The sequence below is a fragment of the Battus philenor genome, unplaced genomic scaffold (genome assembly GCF_028537555.1).
Source record: "Battus philenor isolate CCGP_79_NKW_IND1 unplaced genomic scaffold, ilBatPhil1.0.hap1 SCAF_2, whole genome shotgun sequence".
Classification (NCBI taxonomy): domain Eukaryota; kingdom Metazoa; phylum Arthropoda; class Insecta; order Lepidoptera; family Papilionidae; genus Battus; species Battus philenor.
In genome coordinates this window covers 14,896,153-14,917,571 of record NW_027181682.1, presented here as the reverse complement: position 1 = coordinate 14,917,571, position 21,419 = coordinate 14,896,153, and the positions used below count along the sequence as shown (strand labels likewise).

The window sequence follows — 21,419 nt, the reverse complement described above, 5'->3', positions numbered from 1 at the left end:
TGGGAGGTGGTTTGGTGAGAGCTGTGTGATATTATAGTACGCAAAGGACGCTGGTGCCTTTCTTCCTATTGGCAATCTCATATAATTAATGCACAAAGTATGAATAATGTAACATTGTATCCCTGGAATTAAACCCATGACCTACAATCGCAACTATCAGTGCTCTACCGCTGGGCAATCACTGCTCCACAGAAACTGTGATTATTAGTCAATGTTCTAAAACATAGGAATAAGTTGGTTCTAGAAAACTTCACAGTGTTTTCCATTTACATCGTTTAATATACTCGTATGTGTAAATCATGAGTGTCCAATCAGAAGCTGCTTCTAAGATAGATTTGAGCTTTTGTTATGTTTTTATTTACGTCAGTGAAAGCATGAAAAAATACGCTTATCTGTGAAACACAATGTTTAATAATAAATGAATGTTTTGATCCGTAATCCACGAGATCTAATTTATTGCGGTATTTGCTTTATAGATATCGAATAAGCCGTTGGAACAATCAAATTGAATGTAGGTCGAGTACGGCAAGATGAGTCAATCTCTTTATCATTTCTTAGTTTATTGTTATTGTACTGCTCTTGAGATAAAAGAAACGAAAGCCGGTCTTGGCGCGCCGTGTGGAGAGATCAAGGCCAGCTATTGACGGGATCTGTCAATGATTTGTTTGCTCCAACTGCATTTGTTTCTTTTGAAAGTTTTCGATACTGTTATATTCAGTTAATAAACCACCGTTATCTACCGCACTCGATCTGAGTAGCAGTTAAATACAATAGTTTTAATTGGATATTTCTCATCGCTTGGCCCGTATGGCTACTTTCAAAAATGTTCTATTTCTATACTGGTGCATAACTAAGTTAATGTTCCTTAAAAACAACTTATCCCTTTTTATATATTTTTGAAAGGTCATATGATGTACAGCTAGAAATAACTTTTTAATAAATAAAATAAATATATCCTTTATTTCTATTAACAAGTAGTAGTTGCCTCTTTTGCTTAGGCCTCTCGTAAACCCCTTCATCCATCATGCTCCCATGCCTCATGCATCCATAAGGGTCCACGTCTCTGGTTAAAGATTTCGTTCTTCCTTTTACTTGGTCGACCTTTTTTTTTCGTATCCTATCTGGTTTTGTTCATTCTACATTTTTTTCCTAATGTTAATATTGTTGATCTTATCAAATAGTTTTAGTTTGAGCATATATTTTTCCAGCAGTTTCGGTTTTTTGAATAGTGATAGCCTAGTGTAAAGAACTTAGACTTGCACTCGTAGGTCACGGGTTCGATTCCCGGGACACAATCTTATACATACTTTACAATTGTACATTAATATTGCCACAGCCCACAAACAAATTTGCAAAGGATGGGTAGTGTCTTCTGCATACCATAATAACATACTGCGATCGCCAACCCGCTTGTCAAGCGTGGCGATTATGATATATCTCCCATTGATATCTTCGGGAAAGCCGGCCTATGCCTTACAGTGGGCGTCTGTGGGCTGAAATGGCGACGACCATGTCTCTTTCCATCTTAAGTTGACAGATGGCCACTCTATCTTCATCTTGTTTTCTCAATTACCATGTCTGAAATCCGTATGTTAAACAAGGCAATATTGTAACTTCGAAAAGTTCTTACTTAATATGAATGAAAGTTTTTTTTCGATCTAAATTTTTTTAACCTTTTACGAAGCAAGAGTTACATTTTACATTAGAAACACTATCATCTATCACAAGAGATATCGTTATTAGACAATAAAGATTATGTTATTTTATTTAAAATGCTGATTAACATATTTTTCATGATTTTGAAGGTACAGGGTTTACAGCACCCTCTTTACTGATTTATAACCTCAAAATACCGGTAATGGATGGATAAGGTGAGCGATGCATAACATGGAAGACTTCAGGAAAAGCCTATGTATAATACTGACATAGTCCAGTATATTGGCTTGATATCCCTACATTGGTCAAGCAATATAGCACGCAGATTAAATAGTTTTAAAGTTAAGCCTACAATGTGAACACACGACCTTGTTAAGGTTGTCGCAGGACAGCTGAAATAATGATGATGAAGATAATATGTAATAGTGGATAAATAAAAAATGCCTTGTAATTTTTTTATCAATACCAGACAATAACAAAGTACACGTCAAACTTATTAAGTGGACGTGGAGGGTGGGAACTGAGGCGTGCGCGTAGCACTAACAGTACGTTATTAGCCCACAGCCGTCCGAAGGCCCGACGAGGCGTCAGCTATATGATTACTTATTAAACTGTTAACTCAAAGCAAATGAGTGATATTACTGTTTCACACTAACCGTTTTAATTTTACATACACTTCTAGTGCCTCTCTATTTATATTTATTTTTAATTAAAACAATGAATAATGCGAAGTAAGTCTGTATTAGGGTGTAAGTGTAAGACATTTATTTCGTCTATATTTTCTCAGTTTTTCCAATGAGTATTTGTAATTAAGGTTGTAAATAATCTAATTCGGAAGCAAAACCTCAATCTTCTTAATTCCTTGCTTGGCTAATTACTATTGGTAATCGTTGGTATCTAACAATAAATTCAAAAGTAAAAATATGAATTTGAGAAGTGAAACTTAATTATTATGCAAAAAATATAACTGTCGTCAATATGAGACAAAGTAAGACATCACATGAATTCACAACAAAAGAAGTAATTTATATGGTACAGCTGAAAAACTTAGATACAATATAAAAGTTTGTTTCACTTAAAATGAATAAATTGAACATAATATAAATCTAAACATAAAACGTAACACGAAGTGAATCATGGTTAAAAGTGTAGAATGAAATTATAATTAGAAAAAAAACATGGTAAAAATTACGTAAGAAATGTAATAGTTTATTAAACAAAATGATCTTTGGTAAAACACACGAGGTAAACCAATTATTCATGGTTCATTAGAATAGGGCTGCAGTGTCATATCATCATCCTAAATGTCGTAAGGGGCTACTAAAAGGACAGGGTCTGTGCGTTGAGATTAAGAGAATAAGATCTTCATTGTCTACTCAATGAGAACCGTAGAAGAGCAGCAACGCGAAGTGGTCTCGTTTTGCTACGGTAAAGCGAGGATACCGGAGAAGCTTAGCTTCCTCCTGGGATGTAAAGTACTGAGGGGCACTGGCGAGTTTCATAAGAGATCCGTTAGCTCTACAAGGATACCGAAGACGACCTTCGAAGGGATTTAAGCGGGTAGAGATTCCACATAACCCTGTCCTTTTTATGTACTTAAATATTAACCCAATGAAAGGGATATATGAAGTGTTGAAAAAAAAAACGGGTAGAGCATATAATTGCTGTCAAAACAAAAGAAAAAAAGATGGAATCGAAAAAAAAATATTTTGAGGTTTTAAAAAATTTGACTTGTGGCGACAGGTCTATTAAAAGAACATTGATCAACTTTCAGTTTCATATACTGAATTTTCGACAAATTAATTATTATATAGGTAATGAGAGTTTTAATATTAATGTTTGCAATGCTTATTACAATATTAAAACAAAAGCACGACTAAAAGATACGCTTTAACGTAAGTAAACAATGTTCTTCATAAGAAAAAGGTTTTATATTCAAGAACAATTGATATTAATGTAACGTTCAAGTTAATCGAAGTTATAATAACAAACAGACAAAAAAGAACTACGAAATGTTTGTTCATAATTATCTTTTGTATTTTGTATGTACAATTATTGGAACTAGTTATTCTTGTACTGAAGTACCCTGTTATTAAGGAATTTTCGTCGAACAAACTCCGGACATGTTCAGACGAAACTTCGACAAAGTTATGCTACCTTCTTCCCTAGCACATTACGTTTGCCGTTTTATTTTTCTTTTATTATCTGTCAGTTGCGATTACGTTATTGCGCACAGATAAAAAAGTATCTTTATGCTCTGCCGGGATTAAATTACTTTATTAGAGAGATGTAGTTTTCATCGCGGTTCACGAGAAGGTTTCGCTCGAGCGAATTTAACAAAGAACTGTTTTTTTTTTTTCTTAATGTCAGTGCACTGTGGAAGCTCCGCACAGCCGCACCACCAATTCTCTAGATTAAACTGTCAATTCGCATGCTTTTTCTCTTTCGCTAGTGAGGAAATAGGGTTGTCGGATTAAAATGTTTTTTTTTAAATTTTAGTTTGTTATTTAGAATATTTAACGATTTTAAATTAAGCTTTTTAATTAAATTTTAATCTAAATCATACAACTTTTTAAAACATGGAATTCTCGCTTCGTATCATAGTAATCTATTATATATTTAAACGAAAATTTTACTCCACATTTATATATTTGGACCACAATTTTTTCACCTATTAATACAACGAGAAAATAATGAAAAATTGTAGTAAAGTAACATAAAACATTATGTCTTCAGGAAAGCTGAAGAGAATGGATATAAAAAGTTTTATTCGTGTAGGAAAATGAAGGATCTTATGTATATTCGGGTTGTCTACCGAGCAACCCTGTGCGGAACCCTTCGTCACGGCCAAGTGGCTCGTAACTTAGGGGTCCGCAGCTGGCGCCAGTAATGCTGATTGTATTGTGAATGATTGCATCTTGTAATCGAACGCATCCCTATTTCGCAGACGAGTACGACGATGTTTCTTTGTTCTACAAAATGTTTAAGTATTATTGGTACATCTTTGTGATACCTTTGTTCTTCTTTTCGTAAGCAAAACGGTTGGTAATTTGTTCAAGGATAAGCGTTGGCAATATTGGTTAACAAGATTTGCAAATACCGTTCGTCTTCGATCAACAATTATTTTTTATGTATCAGAATCATAACTTTACAAATATCATTACAAATTCTGTATTATCACATCGCTCGTGCAGCTGATGGAAGTTGGGGCCGAAATGTACTCAAGTGGCGACCAACGACCCTATAGACGCAAATTGGGTTGGTCCCCCACTAGATGGACCGACGACATAGTCAAGATCTTCGTAGCGATGTCTAGGAGAGGTCTATACATTGCAGTGGGTTTCTATCGGCAAATATGATGAAGGGTCAAGTGTTTCCAAAATATGTGTCTACCCAAATAATCAATTTTTAGGATTCACGCAATTTGGGGGATGGGAATCGCTGACCTTTTGAAATTAGTTGGATAATCCTTTAATTTATTTCCGACATTGTTTACGAAACGTCTTAATTACGTTTAAATGATTGCTGATATAAATCCTTACGGTAACTTGAAAGGCCCGGTGTAACCAATTATTCTCGAGCGCTGCCCGAGTACCAAATACGCGAGCCAGTCCGCAACGCTTCCAATTAAGAAGACCGATCTCTCTACCACGTTTTAACCGGAAGCATTTCCGTGCATTCCTACACTCTTTAATGGACAGTTTAAATAGCGACCCCGAAGACGGATGACCTCGTTAATTTTTGTTTACGCAATCGAGAGTGGCAATTAGCTGCTCCTGCTGTTACGAGGGTCAAACTGAAAGTTCTTAGAAAATCAAAAACTAAGCATTCTAGCAAGTTATTAGTTTTATTATAACTTTTCAAAATAGAGTCCATTTACATCAATACATCGCTGCATTCGATGGAACCATTGAGAAAAGCACCTTGCCCACTCGGCCTTAGGGGTCTCTTCGACGGCGTTTTGAAACGCAGCCACTGCTTCTTCGGCGTCCATAAAATGTTTTCCTCGAAGTTTTTCTTTTATTTTCGGGAATAAATAAAAATCGCAGGGTGCGAGGTCGGGGCTATACGGCGGGTGACCCAGTAATTCCACGTCTGAGGTCGCCAAATAGTCGATCGTTTGCCTGGCGGTGTGCGACGAGGCATTGTCGTGATGAAGGAGGATCCTGCTGCGAGGTCGTTTCTCTCGAACTTTTTCCAAGACAAGTGGCAAACAGTTGTTAGTGTACCACTCTGCATTAACCGTTTTCTGATCCTCTAAGACAACTGTCGCGTAATGACCTGTCTTTCCGTAGAACGAGGCCACCATCTTTTTTCCAACACTTCGACCTCTCTTCACTTTAGTTGGCAACTCTTCGGAAGGAAACACCCACTGAGCAGACTGTCTTTTGGTTTCCGGATCATAACAGTAAATCCAGCTTTCGTCACCTGTTAGTATGTCGAACACAGCATTTGAGTCACTTCCGTTAAATTTTTGGATCATTTCTCGGCACCAATCAACACGGCGGAGTTTTTGAGCCTCGGTCAAATTATGCGGTATCCAGCGGGCACAAAGCTTCCTGACCGCTAAATGTTCATGGAGGATTTTTTGCACTTGACTCATACCTATGCCTAGACTTGTCCGAATCTGCTGATAGGTCACTCTTTTGTCAGTCTCTATCATACGCCGCACAACACTGATATTGTCTTCAGTCGTCGCTGTAGAAGGCCGTCCCTCACGCAAATCATCGGTGAGATTAGTTCGACCACGTTTGAATTCATTAAACCAGTTGTAAACTGTGGCACGAGATGGGGCTTCATCGTGAAAAGCCAATCGAAGTCTATCATAACTTTCTTGTTGACTTATATGACATCGAAAGTCATAAAAAATCATTGCACGAAAATTTTCTCGGCTTAAATTCATTCTGACGTGCACAGACAATTTTCAATTTGCCGCCAAATCGTAAAACAAATGACAAATGAATGAAATGTATACTCAATATTATTGGTAAAGAGTTCTATTTTCAAAATTTAAACTTATTTTTTTAATATAATGCTTTTAAGTTGCCAGTTCTAAAAACTTTCAGTTTGGCCCACGTACCTTCGCATTAATTTTTGGTTAAATTCGGCCCGTACATTAAGCCTGGAGTTCCACTCAGCGCAGCGATCGTCTGTCGGTTAATTGAAACTGGCCGTTGAAAAAACCGACAACGCCGTCAGCGGTCGATAAGCGGCTCTGTAATCCGCCGCTAAACAATGGATTAAAGTTTAGTTCCCCGGCCAACACCGCGCGCCGAGATGTTCAACGTTTTTAACGCCGATTACAACTCCTGACTTAATCTCCGGTCTGTTTAAAGATGAAATGTTTCTCGGCAAGGAGATTTATGTTTTCGTTGGATAAACTTCGCCTCGTTGGAGGCCTGATTACTTGATTAGCTTTTGTGCTGTCCTTTCTTACGTTTACAGAGATTTACGGTGTCTCGAAAGAAAGTTTATTTTTTTATAGTTTCATTAAAAACTAAGTATCTCAAAGCAAAAGGTCTTTTAACTACTAAACCGAACAATTTAGCAAAGATTTTATTGGCTTTTAACAAACGTTTAATGTGGACATTTTTGATGCAATCTAAATAATAATGTCAAATATTCTTAAAATTATAGCAATACAAAATGGAACGTACGTTTTTCTGTATGCAGACTATTAAATATCGACGTATGATACATATTTCCGATTTTCCGTTCTAGGATATCTAGTTTTTTCATCTTGCTTTTCGAAGTTGTGTTTAGTAATAGCTCAGCGGTAGAGAACTAAGATTTGCGATCGTAGGTCGCGAGTTCCATTCCCGGGATCTAGTCTAATATATAATTAACACTTTATCCATTAATTATATAGGATTTCTACTATTAACAAGTTACCAGAGGATGAGCAACAACGTACTCTGCGTACATTGACACCACAATGCGATTGCCAAATTGCCTACCAAGCGATTATGGTATCAATAGATATCTTTGCCGGAGGCCTGTGTCTTTTAGTGAGCGTCTACGGGCTGAAATGTTGACGAATTTATGTTTGAGTAATATATATACGTCTGTTGGATATGAATCGTTTTAAAAAAATGGTCTTATTCGTAATAACTAAGCTTGGGCTGTTTTATTGTGCTTTTATTTGCTTGTTCTTTACAAAGTATACAAAATTAAAGGTCGATAATGATTAGAATTCTATGAGAATAGTAAATAAAATACGACAATGAACACTGGCGAACCGGCTGTGGGTTTTCTGTCACAGTTTCGTTGCAATAATAGCATCAATTTCGCACAATCTCCCAGGAGGCTTCGTACCCCCGAGTAATATCGATTTGGATCGATAGCACAGCTCCCGTCTTTGTGAGACCCCACAAAACGCTGAGTTTCGCACACTCACAGTGCGATTGCTTTGTGTGATATATACACGATTAACGCGTGCGATTTCCTCTGTAATTAAAGCTAATACGTGTTAGGGGACCATGTGAAATCATTTGTACACGAGAATAGCGCACACACATTATATAGCAGCTGTCAAATAGATTGTACTTTTAGAAATAGTCGACGATTTATTATTAGGCAATATAAATTTGGACGTGAGTTCTTAAATTGAATTGTTTAACATACCCCCCGGAAACTGCATAATGCTGCGTAATTATATGTTTTCTCGCTGCTTTGATACAAGTCTTCTCAAGTGGAGACCTCCTATAGCTATCTAAACTTTTCTATATCTAATCTAAACGATTAAAAGCAGATGCAATGTTACCTAGGATTGTATGTTACAAACTCCCATATGTCACTTGCCTTAATCGGTATCGTTTCTTCATTTTCTAAAGTGATCAAATTTGTTTTTGTTTATATTAACAATCATTTTATGTATTTGAATATATTAATCATTTTTTATTACTGAATGACGTGTCCGTATTAAAAGGTCTTGATTTAGTAAGTAATATAAACGATTCAGTAATTGAAGATGAGTTGTATCTGTGCCGCCAGGGCAGTAGTACTAAAGAGATCAGTTATTTATTGACTGGTAGATGAACGTCCACATGGTGTTTGATCTAGTTCCCTGCATATATATTGCAATTACTATCTTGTCTATGGGCGAATGATCATAATAAAGAACCGACTGTCCGTCTCGGTGGTAACAAAAGAGTCCTACTCTTGAACCTGAGTTAGCCGGACAAGGATATCTTGGTGCCTCTGCTGTCCATGGCATGCGTAAGAACTTTTTCCAAGACTACATTTTAAAAACCTCGGTACTTTTCCAGAGAATTTTTCAAACTTTCCACATTTATCACTTACAAAGAGTATTTGAAACTAATAAGACTTGTGTTTGTATAATGGAAAAAATTTTGTAGACAATTACGAAAAAACTTATTTGTATTTTTGAATGAAAATGTATTTATTTTAATATTAATTCCGATGTAGTATCAGAAAACAAACGCAAGCATTTCTATCTGTTTCCTAATAAGAAATAAATACATTAAATTCTTACTTTAGTTTAGTTTACGGAACTATTTACGATGACCGTATAAAAGAATATCTAAATGCGGAGCTAAAAAAGAGATCGCAAAAAGCCGTTTAAAAATTATCCTCACGCGATTAAATTCTAAATAGGATGCCGTGCGATAGCCCGGACAGAATACAGGCCCACATTCGAGAATGGAAATGGCGATCTTACGTTTGTCCTGTTTAACTTAATTGTCGCCTATCTTATCCGGGACATTTACGGCGATTTTATTTTTATAAGCGCACATTTCGCAAGCCGTAAGCCGGGGAGCGATCGACCCTTTTTTGTCACGAAAATTATCAGTTAGAGAAGGTCCCGCGCTATGTTATCGCCTTCGATTCTTTAGTCGGAATTAGCTTTTATTTTAACGTTCGGAAATAAAATTCGTTAAGAGATCGCTACACATAATAGTCTTTTGTTTCTTTTTTTAGTCTTTTACGATACAGAAAATAATACTTATATTCTTTCTTTTTTCAAAATACTATCAATTTGTTTTCGTTATATAAATCCCGTTAAATACTATATATGATATCTATCATTATAATATGTAATTTCTAGTATTATACGTCTATCATACATACATAAATATTAGTTTTGAAATACATTTTATTTTTTTAATACGAAAGACACTCAGGGTGACGGATACAACCTGCCTGCAGAACCGTTTTACATAGAAATTGTAATATAACATCTTCGACATTTGTGAGCAGAAGTTCTTAAATTTAAGTTATTTTATTGACTCTCTACTTTTCTGTAAAAATAATTTTGCAAAAATTTCGTCGTATTCACTCAATGGAATACTTCCACATATTGTCTAATAAAAGTCTCTCTTCCCATATGGTCCACAATTTTAAAGATACATCAATCTTTCTTTTTAAAGAGCGTTCCGTGCCCCCTCTCTTGTCAAATAATTTGACGTAATGCAATTATTATCACAACATTCCAATGACTTTAATAACAATTTACCGCTTGCGTTTTCTCCATGGCTTCCCTACCAACAACGAATAGACGCGTGCAAAACATCTAGGGTTACCATGATAAAGGAATTTTGCAGGATTAACTAAAACAACCATATTCTGTTACGATCGCAAATTTCTATACATAAAATATTTACACCGATATAACCATATTTAGTTTACAGATCAAATTGACAACCGTTTTTAATTATCTCATAATTATTTACGCTTTTTATTATTATATTTATGTACATGAATTATTTTTTTTTCTCTTCTCACATCCTATTAATTAAGATTGTAAGTAATAACAACCAGAAGTACAAAAAATAATAATCAAATTACTGGGTCCTTTACATAAAATCTATACTACAGCGTTGGTTAAGTTTTACTGCAGTAAGTACATGAGTAAAGTTTCCCATTGTTAGTTCTTTTACTATTTTAATAATGTCTTGTTAGTTATAATTTTGCTAATTTCATATATAATTCACGTGTAATATTAGTAAGCCAACAACAAAACTTTTTCGGTTAAAAAAAAAAACTTTGTGTTACGTAATAAATAAGTTGTTTAACATTCGGATACTCGCAAAATATGTTAATGACACTTAATTTTTTAATGCCTTATTGACATATCATACAATTAAACAAAGATTTTAAACTGTCGTATTCCGAAATAACTTTCAATTGGTGATTTGAAAGGAATGACAAATTTGGCAAAAATTTAAATCGTATTTATAATCAATTTCTTTTTAATTGACAATTTTTTTTATGAATAACATCATTTTTAAATTGATTATACATTTTAATTATTCCTCGCGACAAAAACAAAAAAGTTTTTCAATTAAAACAGGACAATATCGTAAAGGAGTGCAATTGGTAACCCTATTCGGACGCCGGCTGTATATTTATTACACGATTATCGCCACAAAGAGCTTTCATATTACAATAGCATCGCCCTCCAAATATGTGATTACGCTGCTAGGCACTCTCCCCTCCGGAATGTAACGGAATAAAACACCGGCCATGAGCGTTCAATTTAGACGAAGATATGCTAAATGGTATTATAAACGATAATAATTCCACTTCTCGAAGGTTTCTTTGTCGAATTTAATATCTTATCTCTCCAACAGTCTTTAGATTAGACTCTCCGGGTAATTTGAGCATACGAGATGAGCTCTTTTGTGATGTCGCTTATAAATAGCGCTCAAATGCCTTTATAATCTATGTTCGACTTGTAAGCGAGTTGATACAACTGTGTACGTTTGAATGTAAACCTTTTGTTTATTCATTTAAAGATCATTTGCCGAGGAAAAATTATGTTTTCGATTTTAATAAATGCTTATTATTTTCCCGTCGGGTTTTAAGTTCGCTTTAAAGTATTTTTTAATGAAGGCCAATAAACGAATGAGGTGAAATCTAAAAAGGTTTAATGAAGATCTTTATAACTAATATGTTGTAAAACATAACACTTAGAATATTAATAAACGCGGCATTTTCGTCATAATTTACTTATTTATAGCCTAGGTTCTTTAGCTATTATATTTCGATTTACATTCGCATTTAATATATAACTGATTAGGTGTTTATTTTGTGTTCCAAAAACAATATTATGTTCCGATTTGTATTATACTATTGCTTTCTTCATCTTGTTCTTGTTTTTCTTCTTTTCGGCCGATAGACGCCTACTGCAAGGTATAGGCCTCACCCCACGATAACCGATCACTAACTAATAATAATTATAAAGCTAATTATAATTAATTATTAATTACTATTACTTGAATTATAAATGTTGAGAACAGTAGAAGAACCAAACTCGCCGATATATCTCGAAGAATTGCTCGTATAAAGTAGCAGTATGCGGGGCTCATCGCTCGTGCAATAGACCGGCGTTGATTAGATATGCCGATGTCATGGTCAAGGATGCAGAAAGTAACTAGATATAAGCAGCGCAAAATCGGTAATCTTTGGGGAGGCCTATACCATGCAACGGGCCCTCTTCCAGCTGATATGATAATAATGATTAATATATAAAAACACACTAAGCCAGGCTGTTGTTTTTGTCAGGAAATTTTAATACAAACTGTTTATTTTTTATCAAAATATTGTAACAATATATTTTTAATTAAAAATCGTAGTCCGTCGAAAAGAACAGCCGCTCAAAACAAGCCCGGATATGTATCGCCGAGGGGCTCGCAGGACGTCGCGTAATTTTCCTCCACGTTTTCCCTTTAGTACGAAATGGAAACGTAACGCTTATTTAATTTCTTTCTGTTTAAGAGGACGCCACAGTAATTTTTTTTTTCGTAATGACAAATTAATCTATCGTTATATTTTGCAGGTTAAACACGTTATTTTTTTTTTTCAAATAATTTTACCCTTACATCGCTAACGTGTATAACAAATTATAGATTTTGTGACAGCTTTTAACAAATAGTTAAATAATACATTTTCACCAATCATCTTCGAGATCGTTTCAGAAATAATGAAATCCGTAGATGAACTAGAGTAAAAAAGTAGTCCAGCGAATTAGTAGTTTAAAGTGGCAGTGTGAACACAAAGCGCATAGAACGGATGGTTTTTAAAGTCCTAAGGTTTTAAATGGAAACCATGGATCGACTAAGTGACATTGTTACGGTCTTTTGAAAATACTGGATGCACACCACTCCACTTGTTGGAAATCTATGGAGTATTATATCGTAAGAAATCACATTTCATTTTCCAAGTACGTCTTCAGGTCTCAGTACGATTTCTGTTAAATTTTAGCAGGGATAATAAAATTTCGAATTTGTACAATAGAGAAAATCTATTTTTATGAAATACATACTCTCTGGCGTAAGGGATATGTTAATATATATTACGTAGAAATATCCCGTGGACGGGCCAGGTGCGAGTGACGCCTGTCCGCTGTCGTCCGCCCCACGTGGCGGAGTATTCTTATGTAAATTGTTTTTATTAACCACAATTGTATTCAATACACGCCTCGCACTACGTTATCGTAAATATAACATTCCATTGCCCTGCATATTGTATCGGATGTAAACAGCTTCGATTTATTTCTATAATCTAGAAAGAATTGTTGATAAAGTAATACGATGAAATTATTTTAAACAGAATTGACATTGCAATAGCCTTTGGTCTTATTTTGCCGATATCTGAGAATCTTTCGCAAGGCGTCATGTGAATTACCAAAAGTTTGCATAATATTATTATTAATTTATTAAAACTTTAACATTGCCAGCTTAATATAAAGTATGTAACTGAAGATGAGCCCCACCTAAACATAATGTAACCATTTGTTTCCTCTTAAGTGTCTTTGAAACCAAATTGCCATTATATTTATTTGAATTACTAAAAGGTTTATATAACTAAAATTTGGAGAGATATTTTTTTTTCATATTATTTTTCATATTAAATCTATTATAGTGATAACATGGTTCGTATTTAATGGAAATCAAATAACACTCATATTTGACAGCATCCTTTAATTTAAAAAGAGCTACGAGCTTTTCAAATCATAATGTTTAAAAAATACAACAGACCCTAAATTCTAAAGTTGTTTTATCACTTATAAAGTCTTTTGTGCTATTATAAGACGTTTTACTAGTTTTGTTTGATGATTTTTTTTAAATTTATTGCATTTAAATTTTGACATATTACAAGGGAGTTTATTATAAAATCGCACAGAATTGTTTGCTTTCGTACAAAGGTATGTAGCTCAGAAAGGTATACCTTATACTGAAACATCTCTTATTAACGAGCTTAAAACTACAAGGCATAGTTCTTCCCCAAAAATATCTAGGGGGGACATACTATAATCGCTATGCTTGGCATGTGGGTCAGCGATTGTGGTATTATGGCACGCAGAGGGCGCTGCTGCATATGCTCAGAAAAGTTGTTTTTGTAAGCAGTTGCACTCTTACATAATTAATGCACAACGTATGAATCATATAACATTGTATCGTGGGAAAGGAACCCGAGACCTACGATCACAAATCTCAAACGTCTACCTCTGGGATACCAGTGCTTAATTAAACAGCCTTGATCTATTTTTGGAATCAAAAATAATACAAACCTTGTGACAAAGAATTCCGCGTTACATTATATATATATATATTTTAGTTATTCCACAAACAAAATAATGAAAGAGGTTTTTAGACGCCTCTCTAGGCAGATGTACTTTGTCGGCGATGCTTGAATTTCACGGCAAAAGCAAAAATTACGCTCGCGGGCACCACATTATGATACTTCTTACTGGAAGTCCTAATTAGAACAAAAATATAGGTCAAAAAGAAGCCGCATAAAAATTATGTGCAAATTTTATACTTTCGTTATATACCAGCTGATGTTTTTCGTAGCGTTAATTAAACTGACTTTGTCGAAATGTAAACTAATACAAATATTTTATGCTGTGAACTTTTTGTTATATCGTGTTACGTTAACAAACATTAAATTTTGCGTTAAAATGTTTTGAACGGAAAAAGAATTTCAGGTGTTAAGCACAGAGTCTGGCTCTGTGTTTGGCTCTAATCGGTGTAACATAACTCTTGAAGATGCCCTGTGGAGGGGTGAAACACGTGTTGAGTGATTTAACGGTGGCAGTTGAGTAATTCGCATTGTTTGCGCAAGCGCATTTATCTGCGGGCTGGTGGGCGGAGGACTTTGTTGCACGACTACAACTGCATGTGCGGAAGTGACTAAATATTGGTCCTTTTCTTACTTAGAATGGACTTCCGCAAAATAACGCCTGATTCCATTAAATATCCCATATTGACTTTGATTTTAACAGATAAACGTGTATAAAAGTTACTCACTTCATTATCAACATTTCAGTCGCAATATGTCCGCTGCTTTTAGACCACGGAGTGCAACGTAAGGCCTCAGCCGTCGCTGGATGCAGGTCTCTTTAAATCGATCCTATAGAAAGTCAAAAGAGGAATATTATGTCCAGCTGTGGACGTTCTCCCACTGAAATTATGATGATGCAGTGTTATACTTGATTATAGATTTATGTTTATTTTATGTGCTTATTTGAGTGTAATAATAATGCGTGAATTTATTTGAAGATTCCTTGCTCCGGTATTCTGGTAAGGGACATCTCGTGCAACACCTGTCTTGGGTTTACAGGGATAATTTTTGCTTAGTCATGTCATTCTTAATATATCTCACACATTCTTCTTTTATCCGTCACAATATCTTCCATTTCTATCCACTCCTTTCCTCTTATTCCTCACCGTTCCTCCTGGATTTCTACCCTACAACTTTCAATTTATTTATCTATTTATTGATTTACTTATTTGATAATTTGTTACATTCCCATTTCTTATTTTTATTTTTTAACTTATGTCTATAACAAAGTATTATCACTTAATTTCTTTATCACATTTTATTCCTACGTTTTATTGTCTTTTATTACATTATTTACTACTTTCTGGCAAATATCTAAGAAGGTCCGGTGGCTTTCTTCCTTCCTTATTAATGAGGCGATGTTCCCTTTTTCTATTCTTTTTATTTAGATGTTTATACGGAAAAAGATTTGCACTTTTTATTTAATCTTCCTTTTGTATTAATAAAAATATCAGAAAGAAAATTAGTCGATATAGTAACGCTGTTTAAACACATCTAGCAATTCGTTTTGTTTATATAGAATATACTTTTATTAATTCTGTTCGAATTTGCGATGAATGATTTATCGTGTAATCCAGATCGCGTGAGGACGAGTTCGCTCAAATCTCCCACTCTGATTTAAATTTGAAAATAGAATACGACGTATTGTATTTGAAATGTCAGTTCAATTAACAAAATACGGGCCAGGTACAGCGTGGCAGTGACGGGCGATGGTCTATGATAGAAATGTTGGTACGGAACATTTTACATATCCAATCAAATCGCTCGCCCGGAATACGGGATAGATTCTAAAATAAACAACTATTAGCGTAAATTCTGATTACTGAGATGGAATTCGAATGTTATTGCTATATGTTTCTAATTAATTTCGATGTACATGTGTACGAGTGTAAGCCGAGGCCGAGCTCGTTAGCGCCGCGGATGTTTATTATGTTACTATTGCAGATTATCGCAAATTGAACGTAAACACTTGTTAATGAACATTCGTTCGCTGTATCAAATCAAAGAGCACTTTAATTAAGGTATACGTTAATTTTTAGCGTATAGCGCTACCGAAAGCGCTGTGCCGCGACTTAGGAGAGCGCGTTGAAGTAGAGGCCGAGAAAAAAGAGCATGAGACGTAAGGGAGCGGTCGAAACACCTTTCCGTGTCGCTGCGCGCTTGCATAAAGCGAGATAAAGTGGCTTCGGTTCTACAAACTGTTTTTATTATTATTTCCAATTTATATGTTATATACTTACAAATAATTAGGTTTTTATAAGAATTACGTCAATTTGACAAATGTATGCCAGGATTATAAAAAAAAACTACAAAATGGAGAGTCCATTTTATAGTTTTGCTTTTATGCTCGAAAACATTTCACGAAGAGCTAAATAAACATTGAGCGCATGAATTAAAAAAGTGAAATAAAATGTTTATTGGCAGTAAACACTGAACACTGAACTAACTTCTGTTCACTGCTCGAGAGGGTAAATAAAAATCGTAGTCGGAGCAATATCCCGCTCAGTCAAAGCCGTAGCTTGGAAGTGACAAAAAAAAATCAATCGCCTCGCCCGATAGTGGCCATTAAAATATCGTTGAATTTCAAAAGGTGGAGACGTCCGTGGAACCGGCGACGAGGGACGCAACCCGCGGATAACGTGGACATAGCGCTACTGGATTTTATATTTAAAAATCACATTTTTTTTAAAAAAAAAATTTTCCTAGCTATCACTAGTAAGGTTTGTGATGCGCTATAAGAAAATCACCCTGGGCCTCTGTATTAACTGAATTCGAATGCTGCCTTAAAATTTTAGCTTGAGTCGATATATATATATATACATATATATATATATCAATACTTAATTCGGTCTCTTACACCGACGTTTTACCTTTTTTCTAATAATATATTCCATAGTACTGAACTTTAAAGACTTAGTTATATTTAATTTAACATGAAATACATTATTCGTGTCTTGTTTTATTGTTATTAAGCCGTTTATTTGCTTTCTGTTTAATCAGTCAATAAGTTTTAGATATAAGCTACCATAATTATGGCCAGGGCTATGTACGTCTGCAATTGTCGTCTCAGCCTATAGACGCTCTCTGCTAGGCATAGGCCTTCCTCAAAGTTATTTATGAGGAAACATACCATAATCGCCACTCTTGGCAGGCGAGGTGGCGATCGTAGGGTGGTATTATGGTCCGCATAGGAAGCTGCTGACCATTCTCCGGAAAGTTGTTTGTGAGCAGTGGGAATTATATATAATTATTGGAGAAAGTGTGAATTTTTTAAGATTTTATCCTGGGAATCGAACTCGTGAGCTGCGATCACAAGTCTCAGTTCTCTACCGCTGAGCCACCACTAAAACTAAGCTTGGAGTGTATAGATGAGAAAACTAAATATCATAGAATAGAAACTCGAAAATATGCCTTCGGCCATTTCTTTTTTTTTTTTCATTTTTCATATAAAATCTGAAAAGGGAACGTACCATTTCTGTAAATCTTATTTTGTACTTTGTTAAATATAAGTGCCTAGAAATGCCTATTTGAATTAAATAATTACGTCGCGCTATTTATTGAAGTCAAAAAAGATAAATTGATAACATTTTATTGCACGTTGGAATATAATTAACAATGACACAATGCTAAAGTAGGACTCTTCCAGAATCTAAATGTCTGTAACAAAGACGTATCGGGGACAGCCCTCAAAATGGACTTTTGATGTTGCTTTCGAACGCACCTCGTCGTTATGGACTACGAGACGGTTTTTACATTGACTTATTTACATTGATATTTCTAATGTCAGTCAAAATATCAATGTTCTAATCAGGAATGAGTATAAAATTGCAACAAATACATGATTACGGCAATCAGTGAAACTTAAAAATAAGTTTCACTGATTGTCTGTCAGAAGTCAAATTTTTTAAAAAAAATTAACAACTAAATACGATTAATTTACCAAAGAGAATATAGCAAATCGGTAACACTCCAGTAACAATTCAAATTTACTTGCAAGCCATATTCAAAGATTCTGTAAAAAAAAATTAAAATTGGAATTTTTTCACGATTTAAAATGCAAGAAGACATTTAAATCCAGACATTGTCCAGTGTTAGACGTTCCGATCAAAATGCGAACGTTGAATTTTCTTTTTAAATTTCGAATAGGTGAAAGATGGAACAGTGGGTCTCGAAGAACGATTTTATTACAAGACCGATTGAATCTTGCATTCTAACGCTCTTTATGATTACACCGGCGTCCCGACCATCCGCGCACCTGTTCTATTGAATTAAGTCTCCGGTCTTTTAATTACAACTTTTCAATTCGAAGTTCGCGCAGTTACGCGAGCCGAGTAGTCACCTACAGAAAATTGTTGCAAAAACTTTACCAATTACCAATCTTATTTTATTCGATGGTAACATTTTTTCTTACGTACAAATTTTGCTTTCGAAAACTTATGGTTGCGAGTTTTAAAAAACAAAATGTAAATCGCTTCTTACGCTAACATCGTAAACTACTACGTCAATTACATCAATTTAAACACTATTGAACGGTGGTGATCAGTGATGATAGATATAAATTTATTTATTTTTCATTTCAAGGAGTCACATTCATTGTTGCACGAAGCGCTGTCCATGACGTCACATTGTCCTTACCTACTGCGTATCGCGTTTAAATAGTCAACAACATTTAGTATTCGTATCTCATCCACTAGTCGGTGTAACATAACTCCTGAAGATGCCCCGTGGAGGGGTGAAACACGTGTTGAGTAATTTGGCGGTGGCGGTTGTGTGATTCGCATTGTTTGCCGCATACGCATTTATCAGCGGGCTGGCGGGCGATGCACTTTGTTGCACGACTACCAGTGCATGTGCGGAAGTGGCTAAATATTGATCCTTTTCTTACTTAGGATGGACTTCCGCAAGGTAACGCCTGATTCCATTAAATATATTATTATTACGTAATATATAAACCATTGATTTTATATATAGTGTTGTACCATACATTAACCGATAGATAATTATCTATACGTTTACCCCTTTAAATCTTTCACACTGTCCTGTTTAATTATAAATGTTAACTGTAAAATAAACGAAATCACAACATTCATAATGAAAAACCACACAAATCCGAAATAAAAGCATACCATCCAGAACCGTCGTTATTAAAAGAAAATAAGTGTCACCACTTAATTTTTAATCAGTGATATTTCGGAAGCACCGTCTCGGGACAAACAAACGGTTCTCCAATCACGCCGCACCAATATTTGTGGAGGGAGCGTTTACGGATACTCCTGAGGCGAATGTTTTGGAGCCGTGAGCAAACAGCGCGATTGTTGGCGCGTTTACGGAGACAGCTAGGATTAACTCTTCATTTACGCCTCGCTACTGATGACTAACTTGTGAAACGAAGGCATCTCTTCGTCTTTTTGTATACTCGTGTAGACTTTTAACTTGGTATTTCTATCATAAATAAACTGCACGAAATCGCAATTTTTTTTTCACACGAAATTTTAGGAATAATTTTTTTCTACATTATCGGCTTCTCCCAATGGATCACCAAAGGGATAAGTTAAAAGCTGCCTGCATCCAGTGTCTTCCGATACCTTATAGAAATTCACCAGTCCACTTTGTCTATAGTTAAACCTTATTTTATAATTCAAGTCAACTAAATTTTTGTGATAAATTGAAATAGCAGTAATCAATGATAGATTAACATAATATTTATCCTAAAATCAGCAACGAAATAATTTAAAAACATTGATCACAATAGATTGCACATGCCTTTATATATAGTATGTACAAATCCTTCATGCATGACATATGGCTTTTGTAAACCTAAATTAAACAAAGATAAAAAGTATGTTTATTATAAATATTATTGTTTAATTTATATCAAAAATAAACAATCCTGAGCCACGAAATTTACTATTTAAAGTAATTTTTTATTAATTTCTTAGACTATTATCTATACCACATCAAATATTTTTTGTTAAGCCCGAACCGTCTGCGATAAAAATAAAAAAAAATTACTAATCATGTTATTGTGAAATATCGCGCTCTCTTCAAAAGTTTACACAATAACACAATACGTTATACGTGGAACAATGTATCTTGTGATATAATCCCAATTTGTACCCTGTGAATATATATGGCAAGGCGGTTTAGCATGCGCCGCTGCAGGAGATAAGTACAAATTCATAAATCTGTACGAACAAAGTGCTTTTAAAAATAAATCCTTCACTGACAGCGCGTAAATTATAAGCACAAATGTTCTCAACATCCAGAGTCATTCGGAACGAAAACTCGACGAAAATCGCGAGCCGTGCCGAAACAACTCATAAGCGAGTGCCGAACATTAATCATTTCGAATTCCGAACGCCAACCGAACGTTGTTCAAACCCGCGAAGTTTTCAGTACCGCTAACGACGCGGCGAGAGAGTCGCTGCCCAGTCCATTATTTTAGAAAAGGTTTGCCGCCATTTATGTTTTTTTTTTTATATTTCCGCTCCGTATTCCCGCCATAAACGCTGATGTATGATTAAAGTTGTCGTTTACTTCTCCGTTGTCAGTTTTACGGAAAAATACTGCTGTTGTTTTCTGCCTGTGAAAAAATGTTTACATTCAAGCTTGATAAATATTGATTATCATTTTTATATCAGTCATTAGGCATTCACTGCTACCACCCCATATAAATTGAATAGAACGGCTGAAAGCGACCTACATACAGCACTTTTGAAGACGTTGTCCAACTTGTTGGTAGATGCCGAACACTACGCTAATATTGATTATAGAGCATCAGATATTCAAATAGCAATTAACGCATGTAGATAATATATTTTGGGACCAAAAATAGAATAGTTTACAAAAGTATTCAAGAACCTATCATTGGATCGAAAGTAAACATGCGGATTTACAAGTGGAAGTGGCAGAGAGAAGGCCACAAAGAGCTGAACAAATTGGGCTTCAAGGTTCTAGAGTCCAGACCACGAACCAGTGGGCACAGCATAGGTCGTCCACCTACAAAACGGAGAAAAGACTATTTTAAGGATTTCCGCATTTAACCTCAAACTCGCGACTGGAAGTCGACGATGTGATTGAAGATGAAGCATGCAGAATTAGTAGGTACCTATCAACTCCGACCCAGAAGGGACGTGGGTTATACTTTTCGGGATATAAGAAAACCAGCATATTGC

The 21,419-nt window shown here is 35.1% G+C and overlaps 1 protein-coding gene across 1 annotated transcript in view; it reads left to right on the top strand.

The window, feature by feature from the left end:
- LOC137922125 (carboxypeptidase N subunit 2-like) overlaps positions 1–21,419 on the top strand; it is a 268,323-nt gene that overhangs the window by 113,967 nt on the left and 132,937 nt on the right. The window lies entirely within an intron of this gene.